General features: G+C 44.8%; 1 long non-coding RNA gene across 1 annotated transcript; it reads left to right on the forward strand.

Annotated features, from left to right (window-relative positions):
* The first annotated feature begins 5,437 nt into the window (after positions 1-5,437).
* Positions 5,438-9,829, forward strand: LOC118936780. The gene is made up of 2 exons (XR_005034237.1): positions 5,438-5,737; positions 8,862-9,829. It is a non-coding gene; the product is annotated as an uncharacterized LOC118936780 (long non-coding RNA).
* Positions 9,830-11,134: the final 1,305 nt, after the last annotated feature.

Consider the following 11,134-nt stretch of genomic DNA (forward strand, 5'->3'; position numbering starts at 1 on the left):
GGATTACATAACCAGTACTTTGTGTTCAGTATCAATAGACTATTAACCCTTATGCCATTCTAACTCATAATAACATGAGTGGTTCAAATGGTCCGAATCCCTGCCATTTACCCTCCTCGCCTTTGTAGCTTTTAGGTCAAACCTTTGTAGAAGAGGTTCTAATGATCTGATCGATTGGCAGCCCTGTATAGATAGCAGTACTACACTCTGTGGTTGGTTCAAACGGTCCATCGCTTTCAAATTGACCAATCCCTGCCCACATGCCTCTATGCTGGCCTCCTATCAGCATGAGGGATGGGCGTTCCTGAAACTTTTCTGTGAGGCGCATTGTTTGGTTGCCGAACCGCTCTTCAGACACATTGAAACATCTCTAACGTAAAGCCCAAAAAAGTATGCTACCATTATATCAGACCGTTAGATGCATATTCAAATGCATTTTTTTACCTGGACAAAGTGTTCACGTAGATCTGCTGCAATTTTTGTTACGCATTGCTAAAATGAGCGACCAGAATGACGTGCTGTCCCCGCTATGTATTGTTTCTGCAGTGAAGATTCACCCTCTTTAGATGATGTTGTAACGTTAGATAATGTTGTAACGTTAGATAATGTTGTAACGTTAGATAATGTTGTAACGTTAGATAATGTTGTAACATTAGATAATGTTGTAACGTTAGATAATGTTGTAACGTTAGATAATGTTGTAACGTTAGATAATGTTGTAACGTTAGATAATGTTGTAACGTTAGATAATGTTGCTGTAACGTATCTGCAGATAATCATTGTTTTGAGCTCATAAAGCAGTAAGAGCAGTATGCAAATCAGGGCGCCAAATGAACGGCTCTTTCACTAATGCGATTCGATTTCCAACGTTCATCAAAAAAAGCTGTTGGTTCATGAAATACCCATCACTAATAAGCATCTCCAACTCATAATGACTGAATCAAAACCACACCATCTCCCCACATGTGATATTTCTCCCCAACAGTTCATCTAAGGACAGATCCTCTATCAAGTGCTAGCTCGTCAGTTACTCTTAAGTATCTGGCCCAAATGGGAAAAAAACACCTGGCTAATAGTACTTAGCATTAGCCTAGCATAGCTGCTATCAGGAAATTACTCCCCTATGTGTGTGATTATGGATGTGTACAAAATGGCACCCTATTCCCTATGTAGTGCACTACTTTTGACCAGAGCCCTGGTTAAAAGTAGTGCACTAAATAGGGAATAGGGTGCCACTTGGGACTGATCCAATATGATCTCTTCTCACTCGAACAAAGACATTCATCTGGAATAAGAGGCCATATCAGACGCTGCTCGCTCGGTGAGCAGGAGATGAATCCATCATCTAAATTACAAAGTTGAGAAACAGGCTGACCACTGACCATGTCATCGCCACACACTTCAACAACATCTACAGAACAATCTGTTCTAGGACTTCGTTCTCTTTTATCTTTGTTTGTTCTTCTCAAAACGTAGGAACTTTAAGGATTTTATCTCGATCAAGTCCTTTCTGGGTATCAATTAAAGGGATCCTTCAGGGTTTTGGTACTGTTCCCTTTATCTACTTCCCCAGAGTCAGATCAACTCGTGGATACCTTTTTTTTGTATGTCTCTGCGTCCAGTATTAAGGAAGTTAGAGGTAGTTTTCCAAGCCAATGCTAAGTAGTGTTAGAGCAATGGCTGGAAGTCTACAGGTACAGCTAGCATGCAGTCATTGCTTCCTTCAAACTGCATGCAGACATAAAAATGGTATACACAAGTTCATCTAACTCTTGGGAAGTGCAAAAATTCCGAAGTATTCCTTACTGTAATTGTTTTTAATTAAAATGATCAAAAAGTGGCTTTTTAGCTAAATGACGTTTCTCAAGCAATACGCTTGCTAGGAAAGTCTGGGAGTGGTCTGAGCAAGACATTGAGACAAATGGGAGGCAAATGTAACCTGAAGAATAGCTGTTATTGGCAGTGAGGTTTGAATCTCCCTTTGCTATTGGTCTATTAACTTAAATCAACTGGTGATGTCGCCAGGCAGGCCAAAAATCCACCCATGCAAAACAAGCTGAATTTTCAATGTGCTCTTTTCAAACAGCTCTTACACTAATTGGACATTATCATCATTGTTACAATTTCACAGTATTATTCCCACTTCACGATGGGAGATTCTGACATAAAACACAGCAGGATGTGGTCTACCATTGAACGTGTTGCTTGCTAAAATAATGTTGCACGGTGCTCTATATGTAAAGTAAATAAGCCATTACTAACAACGATTCATAGCAGATTCAATGGATATGAGACACTCACAGGGTTGCCAGATGGTCTTTGGTGGAGATGATGTAGAAGTGGTTTCCTCCAATCATGCTGCTCAGAATGTAATGGTGATGACGATGTCACAGGGGTGATGCTGGTGTCATAGAAATATAACCTAATATTGAGTGGATAGTATCAGAGCTGTGGATAGGATCAGAGCTGTGGATAGGATCAGAGCTGTGTACAGGGTGGTGAGTGGATAGGATCAGAGCTGTGGGTAGGATCAGAGCTGTGGACAGGGTGGTGAGTGGATAGGATCAGAGCTGTGGATAGGATCAGAGCTGTGGACAGGGTGGTGAGTGGATAGTATCAGAGCTGTGGACAGGGTGGTGAGTGGATAGTATCAGAGCTGTGGATAGGGTGGTGAGTGGATAGTATCAGAGCTGTGGATAGTATCAGAGCTGTGGATAGGAACAGAGCTGTGGATAGGATCAGAGCTGTGGATAGGATCAGAGCTGTGGACACGGTGGTGAGTGGATAGGATCAGAGCAGTGGATAGGATCAGAGCTGTGAATATGATCAGAGCTGTGGATAGGATGGTGAGTGGATAGGATCAGAGATGTGGATAGGATCAGAGCTGTGGACAGGGTGGTGAGTGGATAGTATCAGAGCTGTGGACAGGATGGTGAGTGGATATGATTATTGCTGTGGACAGGGTGGTGAGTGGATAGAATCAGAGCTGTGGACAGGATGGTGAGTGGATATGATTATTGCTGTGGACAGGGTGGTGAGTGGATAGAATCAGAGCTGTGGATGGGATCAGAGCTGTGGATAGGATCAGAGCTGTGGATAGGAACAGAGCTGTGGATAGGAACAGAGCTGTGGATAGGATCAGAGCTGTGGATAGGAACAGAGCTGTGGACAGGGTGGTGAGTGGATAGGATCAGAGCTGTGGATGGGATCAGAGCTGTGGATAGGATCAGAGCTGTGGATAGGAACAGAGCTGTGGATAGGATCAGAGCTGTGGATAGGATCAGAGCTGTGGACACGGTGGTGAGTGGATAGGATCAGAGCTGTGGATAGGATCAGAGCTGTGGACAGGGTGGTGAGTGGATAGTATCAGAGCTGTGGACAGGGTGGTGAGTGGATAGTATCAGAGCTGTGGATAGGGTGGTGAGTGGATAGTATCAGAGCTGTGGATAGTATCAGAGCTGTGGATAGGGTGGCGAGTGGATAGTATCAGAGCTGTGGTTAGGATCAGAGCTGTGGATAGGGTGGTGAGTGGATAGGATCAGAGCAGTGGATAGGATCAGAGCTGTGAATATGATCAGAGCTGTGGATAGGATGGTGAGTGGATAGGATCAGAGATGTGGATAGGATCAGAGCTGTGGACAGGGTGGTGAGTGGATAGGATCAGAGCTGTGGACAGGATGGTGAGTGGATATGATTATTGCTGTGGACAGGGTGGTGAGTGGATAGAATCAGAGCTGTGGATGGGATCAGAGCTGTGGATAGGATCAGAGCTGTGGATAGGAACAGAGCTGTGGACAGGGTGGTGAGTGGATAGGATCAGAGCTGTGGATGGGATCAGAGCTGTGGATAGGATCAGAGCTGTGGACAGGAACAGAGCTGTGGATAGGATCAGAGCTGTGGATAGGAACAGAGCTGTGGACACGGTGGTGAGTGGATAGGATCAGAGCTGTGGATAGGATCAGAGCTGTGGACAGGGTGGTGAGTGGATAGGATCGGAGATGTGGATAGGATCAGAGCTGTGGACAGGGTGGTGAGTGGATAGGATCAGAGCTGTGGACAGGGTGTTGAGTGGGTACGATCAGAGCTGTGGATAGGGTGATGAGTGGATAATATCAGAGCTGTGGATAGGATAAGAGCTGTGGATAGGGTGGTGAGGGGAAAGGATCAGAGCTGTGGATAGGATAAGAGCTGTGGATAGGGTGGTGAGGGGATAGGATCAGAGCTGTGGATAGGATCAGAGCTGTGGACAGGGTTGTGAGTGGATAGGATCAGAGCTGTGGATAGGATCAGAGCTGTGGATAGGGTGGTGGGTGGATAGGATCAGAGCTGTGGATAGGATCAGAGCTGTGGGTAGGATCAGAGCTGTGGACAGGGTGATGAGTGGATAGGATCAGAGCTGTGTACAGGGTGGTGAGTGGATAGGATCAGAGCTGTGGGTAGGATCAGAGCTGTGGACAGGGTGGTGAGTGGATAGGATCAGAGCTGTGGATAGGATCAGAGCTGTGTACAGAGTGGTGAGTGGATAGGATCAGAGCTGTGGATAGGATCAGAGCTGTGGATAGGGTGGTGAGTGGATAGGATCAGAGCTGTGGACAGGGTGGTGAGTGGATAGGATCAGAGCTGTGGATAGGATCAGAGCTGTGGATAGGATCAGAGCTGTGGATAGGGTGGTGAGTGGATAGGATCAGAGCTGTGGATAGGGTGGTGAGTGGATAGGATCAGAGCTGTGGATAGGGTGGTGAGTGGATAGGATCAGAGCTGTGGATAGGGTGGTGAGTGGATAGGATCAGAGCTGTGGACAGGGTGGTGAGTGGATAGGATCAGAGCTGTGGACAGGGTGGTGAGTGGATAGGATCAGACCTGTGGACAGGGTGGTGAGTGGATATGATCATTGCTGTGGATAGGGTGGTGAGTGGATATGATCAGAGCTGTGGACAGGGTGGTGAGGGGATAGGATCAGAGCTGAGGATAGGATCAGAGTTGTGGACAGGGTGGTGAGTGGATAGGATCAGAGCTGTGGACAGGGTGGTGAGTTGGTAGGATCAGAGCTGTGGACAGGGTGGTGAGTGGATAGGATCAGAGCTGTGGACAGGGTGGTGAGTGGATAGGATCATAGCTGTGGACAGGGTGGTGAGTGGATAGGATCAGAGCTGTGGATAGGATCAGAGCTGTGGACAGGGTGACGTTTGATGAAGGGATCATGATGGTAATGATATTATGGGATGGATGTCAGATCTTGGTGAACGTACAAGCTGATATGGTGTTACACTCTTTTAAAAGTTTGTCAAGGATCACAGAGAACTGGTGATTTGTTCAGACAAAATGTCTGAAATCGATAAATGGATGACTATTATATCAGTATAGTATGTAGTTTACTTTAGAGTGTGTGTGTGTGTGTGTGTGTGTGTGTATCTCTGTAAGGTTACATACGAGCTGGCTCTGAATGAACGCCTCTCTGAGGAAGATGCAGGCGGGGCCCACGATGTTGTGTAGAACGGTGCAGTTCTGGACCACAGCACACAACGGCTCCTCAAACACTCTTCTCCTTTCATCTTCCTCCTCTTCTTCCTCCAGGGCCCCCACACCCCCCGGCATTGCCGCCGCAGCCAATGGGGCTCCGCTCCCCTCCGAGGGCAATACCCCCTTAGGGAGGGGAACCAATCAAATCGGTTAACCAACCACATGCCAACCAATCAGAATGATCAGAAAAGGTGTGTTCAGCCAATAAAAATGGCAGGTGAGTGAAGCAGTTGTTCAGCCCTGTTCCTTATTGTTCTAAGACACACTAGGCTGTAGACCAGATCACTAAAGTAGCAATGCTTCCTGGTTTCAGTCGTTCCTAGCAGCGTGTATGAACCAATATTCTGTACAGTCAACTCAGTGTCGTCAATGCTAATAAACATTTAAAAAATGATATTTCTGATTCAGCTAACAGTCAATGTTCAAGAAACAATGTAGATTTTTTTGAAGTCATGCACATTGCAAGTCTTAGAAAGGTAACTTTCACACCGCCTACAGTAAAAAAAGAAAATATACGTCTGTCTCTCTCACATCTATAGAATCAATAGATCTCCAATACTAAATACACAAATAATCTAAACGACAGTAAATAATTGAGGAATAATCCCTTACCTTCCTCATTTTGCTTCTCTTATTTCCCATCAGCTTTTCTTTCTCTCTGAGTCCTCCTCTCCTCCCCCTCTCTTTCCCTCTGTCCTGTGCCCCGTCCCTCTCCTCTCTCTCCCTCCCTCTCTCCAGTTAGCTATTACATAAACTCTCCAGCCAAAGTCCCGGCCCAAACCTAAAGTTCTAATCTATCCCAGAATTGAGCTCTTCAGCCACCAATAGAACACTACTGATGTTAATGATAATCAAGATAATAATCCAGCCAATGAGGTCCTCCTAACTGCTGAATCAATGATTCGATTGGTCTATTGAGAGACTAGGTTGCCATGCGGTCGCCATGTGTCTCTGGTCAACGCTCCTTGAATTGGTGGGAACCCTCACACATGGTGCTACCGGCAGGATTAGGAGAGCAAGGTGATTCTATAGTCGGTTTATTTCTCTCTCTCTCTCCCTCTCTCTCTCTCTCTCTCTCTATCTCTCTCTCTCTCTCTTTCTCTTTCACTCCATTTATGTTCCCTTGATTACCCTCAATTTAGTCAATATCAGCCCTTTATCGTTCTTTTCCTCACTCACTCACTCACTCTGCAAATCACCAGTTTGACAGAATTGAGAGGGAGGGGGGGGGGGAATTAGAGGGGAAACGGGATGCCTTTTTAATCCTCAACATTTCAGATTAAAGGAATAGAGCGATGGGACTAGTAGAAAAAAAGGGATGGAGAGGAGGAGATGCCAGAAAGAGGAAATGGAGGGATAGAGAGGAGATGTCAGAAAGAGGAAAGGGAGGGATAGAGAGGAGATGTCAGAAAGAGGAAAGGGAGGGATAGAGAGGAGATGCCAGAAAGAGGAAAGGGAGGGATAGAGAGGAGATGCCAGAAAGAGGAAAGGGAGGGATAGAGAGGAGGAGATGTCAGAAAGAGGAAAGGGAGGGATAGAGAGGAGATGCCAGAAAGAGGAAAGGGAGGGATAGAGAGGAGATGTCAGAAAGAGGAAAGGGAGGGATAGAGAGGAGGAGATGTCAGAAAGAGGAAAGGGAGGGTTAGAGAGGAGGAGATGCCAGAAAGAGGAAAGGGAGGGATAGAGAGGAGGAGATGTCAGAAAGAGGAAAGGGAGGGATAGAGAGGAGGAGATGCCAGAAAGAGGAAAGGGAGGGATAGAGAGGAGGAGATGTCAGAAAGAGGAAAGGGAGGGATAGAGAGGAGGAGATGTCAGAAAGAGGAAAGGGAGGGATAGAGAGGAGGAGATGCCAGAAAGAGGAAAGGGAGGGATAGAGAGGAGGAGATGCCAGAAAAAGGAAAGGGAGGGTTAGAGAGGAGGAGATGCCAGAAAGAGGAAAGGGAGGGATAGAGAGGAGGAGATGTCAGAAAGAGGAAAGGGAGGGATAGAGAGGAGATATCAGAAAGAGGAAAGGGAGCGATAGAGAGGAGATGTCAGAAAGAGGAAAGGGAGGGATAGAGAGGAGATGTCAGAAAGAGGAAAGGGAGGGATAGAGAGGAGATGCCAGAAAGAGGAAAGGGAGGGATAGAGAGGAGATGCCAGAAAGAGGAAAGGGAGGGATAGAGAGGAGATGCCAGAAAGAGGAAAGGGAGGGATAGAGAGGAGATGCCAGAAAGAGGAAAGGGAGCGATAGAGAGGAGATGTCAGAAAGAGGAAAGGGAGATCACAAGGTCCAGGTATAGCAGAACAAAATAAATGTCGACGATTATCTTTTATTGACTCATTGATGCAAGTGGGTTTGGTCCATTTCCTGCTCATAGTTGTGACGTCAAATGGAGGCAAGGGTTTTTACGGTAAGGGTTTTTACGGTAAGGGTTTTTACGGTAAGGGTTATTGTGGTAGTAGCTTATTCCCGGGGGACGAATTTTGTTGTTTTAAATCATGTGAACACCATTATTGAAAGTGTGGTTTGGTGGTAACATGTATGTTTATGACCTGAATGTGTTTGTGTTCCATTTTCATACCGTCATTGAAGTTGATTGTCAATTAGGTAATTAGTAGGGTTTGCGATGCATTCTGGGTAATGGGTATTGCTACAAGAAGCAAGCCATTGTTTGAGAGAGACAGGCAAGACAGACATATAACAGGGTGGCATGCTGCTGGCTTTACAGGAAATGAAGCCCTGGTGGTCTTCTGTTAGAGTTTTATGTTAATCATGTCAGTTTATTAGACCTGCCTTTCTGTTCATCGTCCTATTTGATTTTGTAAGTAATTGTACAGTTCCCCGGCTCATTTATCCTCACTTAGCAAATAAAAAGCCTCACTATGGCAAGATAAAGCACATCTTCCTCCTATGCCTCCTCACTGTTAAAATCTAACCTCATGGTCAACCTTACACCTCATTTTGCCTCCTCACTGTTAAAATCTAACCTCATGGTCAATCTCACATCTCATTTTGCCTCCTAACTGTTCAAATCTAACCTCATGGTCAATCTCACATCTCATTTTGCCTCCTAACTGTTAAAATCTAACCTCATGGTCAATCTCACATCTCATTTTGCCTCCTCACTGTTAAAATCTAACCTCATGGTCAATCTCACATCTCATTTTGCCTCCTAACTGTTAAAATCTAACCTCATGGTCAACCTCACACCTCATTTTGCCTCCTCACTGTTAAAATCTAACCTCATGGTCAATCTCACATCTCATTTTGCCTCCTAACTGTTCAAATCTAACCTCATGGTCAACCTCACACCTCATTTTTATTCTATCCATTCTATTTCTATATTCTCCTCTTGCAGATGTTTTGGGTTCTTGGCCAGCTGTTCTTTCTGTGTGGATCTACCCAGCAGGACTTGGGTTCCAACAGAAGATAAAGGCATTGCTTGGATTTAAACAGCCAGCGTAGTAATACAGTTTAAATACTGCTTAAAGCAGGGGTTACATGAGACTCCTGCTTTAGAACATTTAGAATGCAATGTCAAGGAACGTTTAGAATGTCTAGGAACATTTAGAATGTCTAGGAACAGCTAGAATGTCTAGGAACAGTTAGAATGTCTAGGAACCGTTAGAATGTCTAGGAACAGTTAGAATGTCTAGGAACAGTTAGAATGTCAAGGAACGTTTAGAATGTCTAGGAACATTTAGAATGTCTAGGAACAGCTAGAATGTCTAGGAACAGTTAGAATGTCTAGGAACCGTTAGAATGTCTAGGAACAGTTAGAATGTCTAGGAACAGTTAGAATGTCTAGGAACATTTAGAATGTCTAGGAACAGTTAGAATGTCTAGGAACAGTTAGAATGTCAAAGAACAGTTAGAATGTCTAGGAATAGTTAGAATGTCTAGGAACAGTTAGAATGTCTAGGAACAGTTAGAATGTCTAGGAACATTTAGAATGTTTAGGAACCGTTAGAATGTCTAGGAACAGTTAGAATGTCTAGGAATAGTTAGAATGTCTAGGAACAGTTAGAATGTCAAGCAACAGTTAGAAGCCAACATTGTCTCGTTTTGCCGTGGATGATTGGGAAGAAGATTCTGGCACAAATGAGACAGATGGTATCAGCATTATGAGAAATGGATGAAGAATATGAGGGTGAAAATGTCACAGTGAATTATGATGTAATAGTTGTATTATGAAAAACGATGATGTACTTCATATCTTCATGATCAAATAAGCCCTGAAATTGCTGCTGGAATATGTTCAAGTTGTACATTATGATCATTTGAGAAATGGTCCATTTTTTTCCTCATAAATGTAATTTGCGTAAGTGTGAGTTTGTGCTGAAAGTGTTTGTGTGTGTGTGTGCTCCACCAGCAGTGTGGTGACTACAGTAGAGAGTAGCTGTGTGTCCAGGCCATTAAAGTAGAGCTGGGCACCACAACACTAATACCTATTGTCATATTGGAAGGGCAATCACACACACTCCTCCCTCTGTATCTCTCTGTCTTGTTCTATTGCTCTTCGTATCACCTCCTCTCTCTTTCTTCTCTCTCTCTCTCTCTCTCTCTGCCTCTATCACTCCCTGTCTCCCTCTGTATCTCTCTCTCTCGTTCTATCGCTCTTTGTATCACCCCCTCTCTCTTTCTTCTCTCTCACCCCCTTGTCACTTCTCTCTCCCTCTATCACTCCCTCTGTCTCCCTCTCTCTCTCTGCCTCTCTCTCCCTTCCTGTATTCTGTATCTCCATATTTTGATAGAGCTCCCTCCCTCCCTCTCCCCCTCTCTGTATCAATCTAGAGCAAACTGCAATGGAACGTCCCAACACTAACTACAGCACCAAGCCCAGTTTTGCATGAGAGGCTGCAGTACTCAATCTAGACCATTAGAGGCAGTCATTCTAGAGAATCCTCACTAGATGGCAGTCTAACACAATCCGAAGTTCAATATTCATCGTCTGACTCTCCGGTTGAAGACCACTGAGTGTGCAGGCTTGGGTTCCAACTAGGCCAGCTCTGTCAGATCATAGTCAATGCTGTTGAGCAATTGATATACATGTCTTCCTCCGGTTGACCCATTCTTAGGGCAGCCTACCTGAAATAAAGATCGTTGCACCAGTTCAGGACCTTTTGAGAATTGTAGCTTTTTGGTCCCAAAAACACTTTTGATCAGATTTCGTTTTAACATTGTGTCATAAAGAGCCACAGGAGGCTGGTGGCACCTTACTTGGGGAGGATGATCACGTGGTAATGGCTGGAGAGGAGTAAGTGTAAAGGTATCAACAACATCCAACACATGGTTTCCTGCCTTTATCATGAGCCGTCCTCCCCACAGCAGCCTTCACTGTAAAGAGGTTAACTAAAAACATGACTAGAGTAAGTGTCAAATAAAATAACAGGGTTGACTGTAACAGGGTTGACTGTAACAGGGTTGACCGTAACAGGGTTGACCGTAACAGGGTTGACTGTAACAGGGTTGACCGTAACAGGGTTGACCGTAAACAGGGTTGACCGTAACAGGGTTGACGATTACGTCTGCCTTAAATCTCCTTGTGACAGGAGGAATGGAAGCGTGTTGTGTGCAACAGGAAGTGACAACTGAACCCAATATGTGTATTTTTTTTATGAAATTGTTCAA

The sequence above is a fragment of the Oncorhynchus mykiss genome, chromosome 10 (assembly GCF_013265735.2).
Source record: "Oncorhynchus mykiss isolate Arlee chromosome 10, USDA_OmykA_1.1, whole genome shotgun sequence".
NCBI lineage: Eukaryota > Metazoa > Chordata > Actinopteri > Salmoniformes > Salmonidae > Oncorhynchus > Oncorhynchus mykiss.